The 13352-nt window shown below is 37.0% G+C and overlaps 1 protein-coding gene across 1 annotated transcript in view; it reads left to right on the top strand.

Annotated features, from left to right (window-relative positions):
• Positions 1-10615, top strand: part of LOC306886348 (tubulin polyglutamylase TTLL5-like) — a gene marked incomplete at its 5' end in the record, with an annotated part of 54030 nt that extends 43415 nt beyond the window's left edge. The window contains one exon of the mRNA XM_079443389.1: positions 9711-10615. The remainder of the gene's footprint in view (positions 1-9710) is intronic.
• Between the last annotated feature and the right edge of the window lie 2737 nt (positions 10616-13352).

Genomic DNA, 13352 nt, shown 5'->3' with positions numbered 1-13352 from the left:
TTTAAAACTGGAATATAATTTAATTTCATTCACATGTGTTTCATAAACACATAATCCTTTCTGGATCACAATCTGCCATCAAAATGATAAATTTAATTATTCTAGCTGCTGTGAGAAAAGTCTATAAATGATCCGCCACCTGCAGGATCCTCACATGATAGCTTACTAGCCGGGAAAACGTCTTAATGTTTACAGACGTGACGTAATGACGCAGTGCCATGCTCCAATTAACTGCGAAAACCTACCCGTACCACTCAAATTAGAAAACATTATTATAACCGGCTAACCGCTGTGAATCTGCTAAAGTAAGGTGATAGTTTTGAACACTGGCTGGTTATGTACTTGCTCAAATATTGATTTCGGATCATTTTTAACCAAAACAAGTTACAGACTGCAGCTTTAAAGAACAAATAAAAACAAAAATCCACAATATTGCAATTCAAAATAAAACTCACTGATCTGTTTAACATAATCAGCCGTGCTACGAAGAAGCCTTTGTCTGTGAGTGTAAGCATTTAAAGGTCTAGTTCACCCAAAAATCAACATGCTGTCATCAGAAAGTCAGTCATTTGGTATTAATTTCCTTCCACCATGAAACACAGAAAGAGATGCTAGGCAGAGCTGCTTTCCCACTCTATAAAAGAGTTCATGGTGGTCTGACACACATTTCAAATCAAATAAACAAAGTCTGATTCAGTGTAGCGTATCGAGTGACTAGGTCAACACAAACATGATAATATATATGATATAAAAGCATGAACAATCAAAAAATGAGCACCATTCCAACACTGCAACTAAAGTCTCAAAAAATGACAAAAACTTTCCCTTTTAATTTTGTCGTATGGAAAAGAGCATTCGGACACTGACGGTGAGGAAATGAGGACAACGTCTTCATCTTTGTAACTTATTTAAAGGTCTTTCCTATGGAAAGATCGCTCTGCTTCCGGAGAGGATGGTCACGAGATACAGCTGAGCAGGACTGTGTGAGGATCAGGAAGATTTCATCACTCTTCTCAGGATATACAGAGAGAGAGAGAGTCTAGAGTAAATGATACCGCTTGGAAAGGCAGACGAGGGAGAGGCAGGAAATGGAGGTAATTCCTGAGCGGCTGAATTAAGAGAGAGCTGAAAGAGCGGTGGAGAGGCATTAGAGAGCGATCAGAGACGGCTGGAGACAGAGGAGGGTTATGCAGAGTTAAAGCAGTGTTTGCTCGCGGCCCGTGCCGTGTTTACCCGCTCCGTGTGGAATTCCTGAGCCCCTCACTCTCTCCGCCGCGCTGCATTCTTGTGGTTGGCCTGTGTGACATGGGAAAGTGTGGGAAAAACGGAAGCCAGAAAAATAAAACTTCTCAGGGAAACACTGAACCGACACAAGACTGGAAGAGAAACGGAGCATAAGAGACAGGTGAAGAAGCAGAGCTAATCCAGGAGAAGCCGGGGAGGAGTTTGACTGGAAGGATGAATGTTTTCTGTAGTATCCAGTGTTATTTTAGTATCACCGAGATACTATTATGCTTTTATTAATAGTTTAAAGTTAGTTCATAGTTCATTTTTTATTTAAAATGTGTTTTCATTTTAAAGTTTTTTGTCTATATTAGTGCTGTCAAACAATTAATCACGATTAATCGCATCCAAAATAAAAGTTTTTGTTTTCATAATTTATGTGTGTACTGTGTATATTTATCATGTGTACACTCTAAAAACTGCTGGGTTAAAAACAACCCAATTTGGGTTATTTTGGCAACCCAGCGCTGGGTCAAAAAGGGACGAACGCAGCGTTGGGTTATGATGTTTAACCCAGCATGGTTGCTTTTTTATGGTTTAGAATTACTACATTGCTAGGCTAAAATGATCCCAAATCAAGCTAGGCATTAAACCTACAAATCTTGTTCATTAAAATCACACAAAGAATGACTTTCAAAAGGTAAATATTTATTAAAAACAAGAGAAAACAGTCAAAGAAGAAATGCAGCAAAGTATGGCATTAACAGCTACAGAGTTTATAAATGAAGCTTTGAACATTTGTTGAATATAACTTCTGATAGAACTTCAGAAAAATATGCTATGTTTATATATTAAATATATTTATAGATAATATAAATTATATAAATATATTAGGGCTGATAAGCAATTACATTTTTTTTATCTGATTAATTACGTGATGTGGCGATTAATTAATCTAATTAATCACACATCAAATCTGACTGAGAAATTACTCCCAAAAGATAAAGTCATTGTTGTGTAAAGCATCAAACAGACGTAGCTTCAGCAAGAAATATTTTATTTGATAAAATGTATACATATACTCTTTTGGACCATGAGGGTGAGTAAATGATGACACAATTGTCATTTTTTGGGGTAGGTGAACTATACCTTTAATAATATTAGTTTTATTATTATTAATATGGAAATATTAAATTATTTATTTAATGAAATTATTCTCTAAATAAACTGAAACTGCCAGTAGGTGGTGGTAAATGTCTTAATGATTAAGTCTTCGAGTCATTTATTCATTCGATTCGTTCAAATGGCTGATTGATTCAGGAGTGAAGGTAATGGTTCTTTATGAATGGTTCATTGAGTCATTAGGCTTGTTCGGCTTGAAGCAGACCATCACCATCAGACCGACATCAAAGTACCGCAAGAGCTATAGAGAGCAGACGGCTCCTTATGCTTTTGAATCACTCTCATGGTACTTTGATGTTATACGCCGATCGATCTGTGCAGCGCCGCTTCAAATCCAACACGCCTATGGCCAATGGTTCAATGCGCCAAATGATTCACCCAATTCGTTCAAAACGTGGATTAAAAATGAAATGCTGCTGTGTGTTGTTTGGAGACGAACAGTTGTGTGTAACACATTAACACAATATTAACTTATTTCTTATTGAACTGTTGTATAAGATCAGTATCACATGTGCACTTGTGTGATAGTGCACTTAGCCTATTGCTCGTGTGATATTGCTTAACTATAGGATGTAAATATGAGACAAAAACTCAAACTGAGGCATTTTTGCCCCATATCTTGAATTTTAGGGACGTTCTAACCACTTTCTCTAGGCTGCATCATGCAGTGAGTTGTTTCCCTGCCTCATATGGGTGGTGATGGTGCAGTGGATAAGACACATGCCTTTGGTGTGAGAGACCCGGGTTCGAATCCACTGTGAGACACCAATGTGTCCCTGAGCAAGACACTTAACCCCTAGTTGCTCCAGAGGCGTGCGACCTCTGACATATATAGCAATTGTAAGTCGCTTTGGATAAAAGCGTCAGCTAAATGAATAAATGTAAATGTCATATTTGTCATCGGTCAGCTGTATGAAATGTCAGATGACCCACACAGGTCTGGGGCGGGGCAAGTGCATTAAATGCATTAATAATTTTAACACGTTATTTTTCACCGTAATTAATTATTCTAATTAACGAGTTAAATTACCAGCCCTAAAATAAATACATGTAAGTATTTTCAAAATATATACTGTATGTTTGTTTATTCATATAATATATATATATATATACATAATAAATATAAACAGTACACATATATATTATGTAAACAAAAACTTTTATTTTGGATGCGATTAATCGCAATTAATCGTTTGACAACATTAGTCTGCAGCTGCATCTCAAAAAATTAGAATATCGTAAAAAAGTTCATTTTTTTTCTTGTAACTTATTTCAGAAAGTGAAATTTTCATATATTTTAATTCATTACATGTAAAGTAAAACATTTCAAAAGTTTTTTAGCTTTAATTTTGATGATTAGAGCTTACAACTCATGAAAGTCAAAAATCAGTATCTCAAAATATTAGAATATTTCCTAAGATCAATCAAAAAAGGATTTGCAAAACAGAAAAGTTCAAGTTATGTAAAGGTATGTTTAAAAGTATGTTGATTTCTGCACTCAATACTTGGTCGGGGCTCTTTAGCACAAACTCCAGCATCAGTGAGGAACAGCATGGAAGCGATCAGCCTGTGGCTCTGCTGAAGCAATATTGAGTCTTCAGCTCATCTGGATTGATGGATCAACTGTTTCTCATCTTTCTCTTGAAAATATCCCATAGATTCCATATGGGGTTCAGGTCAGGTATTTTGGCCAATCAAGCACAGTAATATCATGGTCAGCAAACCACTTGGAAGTGTTTTTGTTACTGTGGGCAGGTGCTAAAGTCCTGCTGGAAAATGAAATCAGCATCTCCATAAAGCTTGTCAGCAGAAGGAAGCATGAAGTGCTCTAAAATCTCCTGGTAGATGGCTGCGTTGACTGTGGACTTCAGAAAACACAGTGGACCAACACCAGCAGATGACATGGCAGCCCAAATCATCTCTGACTGTGGAAACTACACACTGGACTTCAAGCAACATGGATTCTGTGCCTCTCCACTCTTCCTCCAGACTCTGGGACCTTGATTTCCAAATGAAATGCATAATTTACTTTCATCTGAAAAGAGGACTTTGGACCACTGAGCAACAGTCCAGTTCTTTTTCTCCACAGCCCAGGTAAGACGCTTCTGACGTTGTCTCTGGTTCAGAAGTGGCTTGGTAGCTCTTTTCCTGAAGACGTCTGAGCGTGGAGACTCTTGATGCACTGACTCCAGCTTCAGTCCACTCCTTCTGAAGCTCTCACAAGTGTTTGAATCAGCTTTGCTTGACAGTATTCTCAAGCTTGCGGTCATCCCTGTTGCTTGTGCACCTTTTCCTACCCAAATTCTTCCTTCCAGTCAACTTTGCATGTAATATGCTTTGATACAGCACTCAGTAAACAGCTACAGCTTTCAGTAATAACCCTCTGTGACTTACCCTCTTTGTGGAGGGCGTCAATGTTCATCTTCTGGATCATTGCCAAGTCAGCAGTCTTCTCCATTATTGTGGTTTCAAAGAACAAGAGATACGCTGAATTTATTCTGTAGGGATGGTCATTAATTGAAACTCAAATGTAAATTTTCTAATATTTTGAGATACTGATTTTTGACTTTCATGAGCTGTAAGCTCTAATCATCAAAATTGAACAAAAAACTTTTGAAATGTTTTACTCTAGAATATATGAACTTTTCAAGAAAAAATTTACAAGAAAAAATGAACTTTTTCACGATATTCAAATTTTTTAAGATGCACCTGTATATACAGTAGTTTAGTTTAGTACATCAGGGTAAACTACTTAAAAATGAACAATGTTACCTAAAATAATATAAGTTTTATTGCATAGAGTAAAAACAACTTTGATATTAAGCAACCTGGCGATAGAAAAGCTGTTCTAAAACATCTATATTTAAAATGCTATTACTCTCGAGTATTTAATCAAAGCAAGAGGGACAGACCGGAGATGATTGTTAACAGAATTAGGGCCGTTTGCTTTGGTTTTCACAGGACTGCACTGTTTGATTACCCAGCAGACTTCAGAAGGTGTGTGTGTGTGTGTGCGTGTGTGTGTGTGTGTGTGCGTGCGTGCGTGTTTCACACTAGACTTAAAGGAAAAGATCACCCAAAAATTAAAATCTACTCATTATTAATTGTTCTAAAGCATATGATTTCTTCTTTTTTTGGAAACACAAAAGTAAAAAAAAAAAAAATCCAGCTCATCCATATAATGGCAGTTAATTGATCAAGCTTAAAAAAGAATGTACACGTCTCATAAAATAATCTTTTGCGACTCGTGCTGTGTATATCCCTCGTGGTCTGAAGGCCTAAAGATCGGCCTGTACTGTATGTTCATGAGGTGAATATCTCTCATGTTCTGGTTTTTGCCAACTGACGTATGAGTATGATGTCATGTTCCAGGGCTTCTGTTCTGAATAAATGATAACAAATAATAATCATTTTGAAATGTCAAAATAAACCGTCTAGTCCACTTTCCCACATCATAGCTGAACTGCAGATGTGAAGTCTGAAATGGCTAATAGATGTGAACGAGCAACTGATGCTGGAAATGAGTCACATGCTCTTTATTAGTAATCAGTAACAAAACTATAGTTATCATAAAACCAGTCATAATTCAAAGCATGTCAAGCTGAATAGAGCTTATAGAACTGGAAAGACTATAAATATGAATTGTAATTACACTCTAAAATATATACATATTTTGAAGATTATAATAAAATTTAAAAAAAAAATTAAGTACATTTCACAAGAAAATACTTTCTACCTCAGAATTTCACACTTAATTCAACATGTTAACTAGCCTGTCTAGGTTCTTTCCTGATTTTATTTTTATAAACTAGAAACTAAATGTGTCCTCTAGTTATTGGGACTGGCATCATCCGTTGAAAAGCCCATAACTATCAACCACTTGGTTTTACACATAACTCTGCTGATTTGTGGAAGAAGACAAATGTTTTCTTTTAGAAATGTAAAAATTAAAACAAACATTGATTCAATTTATGAGTGCGGATCCTGCTTGTCAAATGTCTGATCTGCTATTGTTCATAGAACCATAACATTATAATAATATTATCAACATTTTACAACAGAAGCCCATATGTGACCCTGCAGCACAAAAGCAGTCTTAAGTCGCTGGAGTATATTTGTAGCAATAGACAAAAATACATTGTATGGGTCAAAATGATCAATTTTACTTGTATGCCAAAAATCATTAGGATATTAAGTTAAGATCATGTTCCATGAAGATATTTTGTAAATTGCCTACCGTAAATATATCAAAGCTTAATTGTTAATTAGTAATATGTACTTAATTTGAACTTCATTTGAACAACTTTAAAGGAGAATTTCTAAATATTTAGATTTTTTTGCACCCTCAGATTCCAGATTTTCAGATAGTTGTATCTCAGACAAACAAACCATACATCAATGGAAAGCTTATTTATTCAGATTTAAGATGATGTATAAATCTCTTCTTTTTTTTTATTGACCCTTATGACTGGTTTTGTGGTCCAGGATCACATATGATATATGTGCTATTTAAGTCTTCTGAATATTATTAGTGAAAAGCATCTTAAATGCCAGTCTATTCCCCACACAAACTTCTCATACAGTATGACGTCACTGAAAAGTCTTGAAGTAGAGTTGATGTACTGTAGGATTTACTTCACTCACAAATAAGTTTTACAAATAATTAAAAAGAAACGGCAGTTCAGTGTGTAGTGCATGAGTCATATGAACTATTATGGTACTCTAATGGTGCTTTTTGTAGAGCTTGGCGGTATAAATCTCCACTTCCAGCAGCACAGATATGCTACTCTTCTTTTGTGTTTCACACAAGAAGAAAATTAAAAGGCTTTCTATAAGGATTTGGCTTTTTAAAGACAAGCAGAATCTGAATTGACAGGCTATTGAGCGTTGAGTTAAGCTCCACACCTACAGCTGCATGCTAGCGCTGGCAAGCAGCCCGTCGACATCTGACCAACCAACACTAATGCTCCTGAACTCCAATCGCCAATAAAGCACTGAAGGGTCCTTTCCTGTGCAGAGAGGTCTGACGTATAATTTAGAGCGTTTCTATCTGTGCTGCTGGCCTGGGCTCGAGCCACCAAATGAAAGGACAACTTTGTGGACCTACAAGGCAGCACTGTGCACCCTCATTAGTGCACTAATGCGGCTCTGGCGAGCTCCCGTCCTGCTTCTGGAGCTTAATACCAGCTGAGCTTTATTTATTGTTCCCAAAAAATGCTTAGCGGATTTAACGTGCAAAGTTACAGGCATGTCGGGCCCTGTTTCTGGCTCAGATAATTGCACTGGCTCTCTGTGGCCAAGCCTTCTGTGAGAGAGGCCACATTATTCTGCTCGTTAACTGTCAGGGAGCGGTGTGATGATGGAGGTCATTAAGGCTATTGAACTCACAGCTTAGGACTCAAAAGCCAGAGAAACAGCAGAATGATGGCACTCTGTGCAGCACTTCTGATATAATCACTGTCTGATGTCATGTGATATGGTTAAATCAATGTCTAGTTCATTTAATCTGCTGTGTTGGTGGAGATACTCTGCAGGGGTTTGTTTTTATGGGTCATTTACAAAAGATGTGTTCGAAGCAACACAAGGCTCTCAAACATGTTTTTATTTTCACTTTTGAACTGTTTTACATGCTATCTTAACTGTATAATGCATGCTGTATCATGTTTGATACATTTCTAAGGCCTCAAAATTATCAAAACTTTGTCAAAACACACTCAGTCTCCTCCATGTCTTCTGTCGTCTGATAGTTTAGAGTGTTTTATCCAGTAAAAGCTCTTTTAGTGTAATTGTAGAAGCGTCCAGCTTCAGCTGCTGCTTCAGTGTCTTTTTCTGTCAAATCTTGACTGATTTTGATCAAGTAAAGGTCAGAATAACTGCAGTCATATCTCCAGATGAACTCTTACTGGACTGAAGCAGCTCAGCTTTACTTGATTCTCCATCAATCATTTTCTAGAAAAATCAGTGCGTCTCAAATCTGATCATCAGGATCTTTTGAGGAGCGTTTGTTTCCAGAAGCTTTACTTTCTCTGTTCCTCAGCGGAGGAATGATCTTCATCTCACATCTTCTGAGGAGCGTTTATTTCTTCATCTCTCAATCAGCATTGCATTGTATTGCATTGTATGTTTGGATCATATTATTGGAGATATAGAGCGACCACTGATATTTGGATCATTTCAGTTCTGCTGTACTGTTATAACGATCTCATAGATTTACAGTACAATGCATCAGAATTTCTTCATATAAATATCAGCATCTGCAGCAAATTCATATTTTTACTCAGACTATGATTACAAATTTCTCAGGGAAAACATTATTGAATGTGCAAACACAGATCAATTTAACTACAGTGAGCTGAATATCATGAGCTGTGTAGATGTAGAGATGCTGTGCCAAAGATCCTGAGAGTAACAGATGAAATCCCAGCTGTTGTCAGTAGATCAGATCTTCTCAACTGATGAGTCGTGACCCAAACATTGACAGACAGCATGAATAATACAGCTAGAACAATAATAGAAGTTAGGACAATATTATTAACATCTTTAAAAAAGCACAAACTGTATAGCAGTGGCAATGGCAAGGTCATGGTTTGATTCCTGGGGAAGGCATAAACTGATTTGTCTATCTCGGATGTATTGTAATTTGCTTTGGATAAAAGCGTCTACCAAATCCAAACATGTAAATGATGTCAAAGGGTGTGTGTCTAATCAAACTGTACTCTATTTAGAGACAAATTTATCTGTCACCTGGTAAGAAAGGGTTTACAGACATTGCCCTACTCTGCTCATACAGGTTTCATTTTATTTGTGCAGGTCTTAAAAAGCCATAAATTTGATTTAAAAATCCTGCAGGTACCCTGAGTAGAAGCTCATGAAATTACACAGATGAGGCATGGATGGTTTGTGTGTCTGTATGATGCTAAATGGTTGCATATTGCTGACCTGATGCAGTTTGTGTTAAGATTAATGCATTTTAATGTTTGAATTTTTTGCCCCTTAATTTTGTACAATAAATGATATGTGCATTGCTTTAGTTCATCAACACGTCCAGTGTAGAACCAGTATCCTGAAGCAAAGCCTTCAAAGTAAATGAGACTTTAGAGTCCCATTGGCAACACTGGTTCAAACTTGTAGGACTTTCTTTCTTCTGCATGAAACACATGTTTTGGAGAATGTTGATAGCCAAGCCATTTTGGTGACCATTGACTTTGCACAGAAACACTGAGATGATGAAGAAATGAGCTATCGCTTTAATCAGGAGGGGTGAGATATGATGTGATGCTTATGATCACTGTGTCTGTCCACAGGAAAGCATTATCTGAGCCTCCAGCCGGTCAGAGCAGCACCAGTGGACAGCATGTGGTGTATGAGACTGTGTGTGCAAAGACAGGTGAGGAAACACACACACACTTCCTGAGATTGACTGTGTGTGTACAGTATTGTGTATCAGGTTGATCTTCAGACTTGTGGAGGTTGAATGCTGCAGTTCAGGCTCTGGTATTTTAATGAGGAACCTTGGCAGCGGGACATAGTGGCCATTCCAGCGTTTGGTTTGATGTGTGTGAGCTGCTTTTTCTGTCTGGTGTTGGTGAGTAGATCTGTGTGAACATGAGCTGAGTGTCTGATCCACTGACAGCTGCTGTGAGCTTCATCCTGGAAAACAAACTAACTCCAACAGTGCCATGACTGCTGTCATATGAAGCTCCGTCATACAGCATGCATTATTCATGCACAGGTGAGATTTGGTGCATAGAAGCTTTTTGTTTCATTATGCTGATTTCAGGGATGTGACTGGCTGGGTGTGGATTATTAAAGCTTAAACACACATTCTGAGTTGTACTGTAGTATCATTCTGAAGAGCTTGTATTGAAGGAAGTCTCTTCTGCTCACCATTGCTGCATTTATTTCAGCAAAAATACATTTTAAAGTAAGTATTCTATTGAAGTCCGTTTCTGCCTCTGAATAAAAATGTCAAAAGGTAATTGTGACTTAATTGCATAAGTCAGAATTTCAAGATAAAAACTTGCAATTGTGATTCTTTTTTTCAATTATAAGTTTATATCTCGCAATTCTGACTTCTTTTCTCAGAATTGTGAGATATAAACCCACAATTGCGAATTATAAAGTCTAATTCTGAGGGAAGAAAGACTATTTTCTTATAATTGTGTGCTTATATCTCATAATTCAGACTTTATAACTCAACAGTTCTGACAAAAAAAAAAGTCTTCTGTACAGATTGTCTTCTGATGGCAAAAATGTATAGACATAGGAGGAGCTTCTTCCCCCAGGCCATCAGGCTCCTAAACTCTAACTCTGTGTCATAACATCACATGTAAATATCAATATATCAATAAGCTATTCATAATTATTCTACCTCATATTGCTGCTATTTAAATACCCTGTACAACTTTTTTGCACATTCTTCTTATATTAATATTTAAGTCAACAACATACTGACCTGCACATTTACATTTATATCTTTATATTTTACATTTATATCTTTTATTTTATTTTATTATTTTATTTGTTCTCCTTTTCTTTTTCTTAATATTTGTATTCTATACAATTGCACTGTCCTTGGAGCGGACCTGACCTACATTTCACTGCTGGTTATACTCTGTATAATTGTGTATGTGACGAATAAAAAATCTTGAATCTTGAATCTACTGTAGTTTTCTATTTTAATATATTGTAAAATGTAATATATTTCTGTGATCTGCAGCTGTATTTTCAGCATCATTACTGCAGTCTTCAGTGTCACATGATCTTCAGAAATCATAATAATATGCTGATTTACTGCTCAACAAACATTTCTGATTATTATCAATGTTGAACACAGTTATACTGCCGAATACTTTTGTGATGCATTTTTTTCAGGATTCTCAGATGAATTGAAAGTTCAAAAGAACAGCATTTATTTGAAATAAAAATCTTTTGTAACATTATAAATTTCACTTTTGATCAATTTAATGTGTCCTATTGAATAAAAGTATTAATTTATTTATACTGGCTGTCATCATTAATTGCACCTGAGAGCAGCAAAGAAGAAACAGAGACAGAGTAGGAGTCTTTTATCAGATGTTGCTATTCAAAGGCTGTAAAAGAGTTTTGCGTGTCCTTTGGCGCTGTTAAACAGACGTCCTCTGTCCATCAGTAACTGCAGGGAAGCGCGTGTGAATTTGACAGATGCAGTTTTCCAGTGTTCACTGGACAGGAGATGGAGAGCGGTAGAGGACTGAGAGCCGCTGTTGTTTTAGCTGGGCTCTGATGGACTCTGACAGGGAGTTAGTGCTGATCCATACGGCTGCATTCTCTGAGATCAGCCGTCAATACTCATCAGTGTCACGTCCTCTCATCTCGCTCAGCCGCTCGCCCATTAGCCGTAAACAGCCCTCTATTGTTGGGATGTTTTTCCTCGTCTTTGTTTTCACTTGACCTCATCTCACACAGATTCCTGCCAAACGCTTTGGCTGGATATTCACTCTTCATTTTCAACCTTTGGCTCAATACTGGCTCAGATATCTGAAGAAGAAGTTTGCTGAAGTTTGTTTTGAGATTAGTCTGATGTGTGCTGCTGCATACGAGTCAGTCTCATGAACACGTCGAGGGCACCTTCCACCACAAAATCATGAATGTAATACAGTTTTTACTGCTAACAGCCAAAACAATGACAATAATGTAACAATATAAGTCTGTACTATCATTTTTTTATCAGTTCAATCAGACCCCAAACTTTTGAACGGTAGTGTATATTGTTACAACAGATTTCTATTTTGTATATATGCTGTTCTTTTTAACTTTTTATTAATTAATGTATCACTGTTTCCACAAAAATATTGTGCAGCACAACTGTTTTCAACATTGATAATAATCAGAAATGTTTGTTGAGCAGTAAATCAGTATATTAGGATGATTTCTGAAGATCATGTGACCCTGAAGACTGGAGTAATGATGCTGAAAATACAGCTGCAGATCACAGAAATACATTACAGTTTAACACATATTCAGATAGAAAACAGATATTTAAAGTTGTAATAATATTTCACAATATTACTGCTTTTGCTGTATTTTTCAATGGAGCCTCTGTGAGAAGGCGGCACTTTAAAAAAAAAAAAACATTAAAAATCTTAAACATTTGATCAATATACATACACACAAATAGTTTTATAACATTCGTATGGTTCTAAGAAAATTAGATTTTGTGGTTAGCTGTGACCCGCTCGTGTATTGCTCACATGTATTTGACTTTGAATACATCAGTCAGAGACGCTCAGAGACAGTAGCTTTTAAAAAAGCAGCATGTTTTCTTCATCCAGCCGCTCTGAGCCCAGCAGCTTCCAGCAGTCGAGTCACTGGATTGGAAGCCGAGCGCAATGTTTTCCTTCTCCTGTGCCGTAAGGCCGAATGGTGTAAAAGAGCACCAAAATAAACCGTGTGTGGAGAGGGAATGAAAGGGAATAGTGTTCAGCGGCTCTGGGAACGTCTTTGCTGCTGTGGGATCGTCCCGGCAGAGAACGCTGCTCTTATCAAACACTCCAATGTGATCCGCACATCTGCTGCTATTCACAGTTTTATTTGGATCTTGATGAGATCTTATTCAGGATTTTAAGAGTTTCACACTCATGCACCAGCTAAGAACTCAAAGAATCAATGACCTTGTTCTTCTCATGCATCGTTGTGCATCCAATACAGTTTGATCATCAGTGTATGTTGTTCCAAAATAAATGTTTGTCTTCATAATGCTTCATCAGAATGCAATAACTCGCTCCAGCTCTGATATGACCTTCTTTGTCATCTGAAGCATCAAGACACCTTTATTTCTACAGCGCTTATTACAATACAGATTGTCAAAGCAGCTTCACAGTGATAGAAACACGTCAGGGCCCGTATTCACAAAACATCTTAAGGCTAAAAGTAGCTCCTAACTCGCCGATTTAGGAGAAAATCAT

This window comes from Barbus barbus (genome assembly GCF_936440315.1).
Source record: "Barbus barbus genome assembly, chromosome: 20".
NCBI lineage: Eukaryota > Metazoa > Chordata > Actinopteri > Cypriniformes > Cyprinidae > Barbus > Barbus barbus.
The sequence above is the reverse complement of the archived record's forward strand: the minus strand, read 5'-3'. Positions and strand labels throughout refer to the sequence as shown.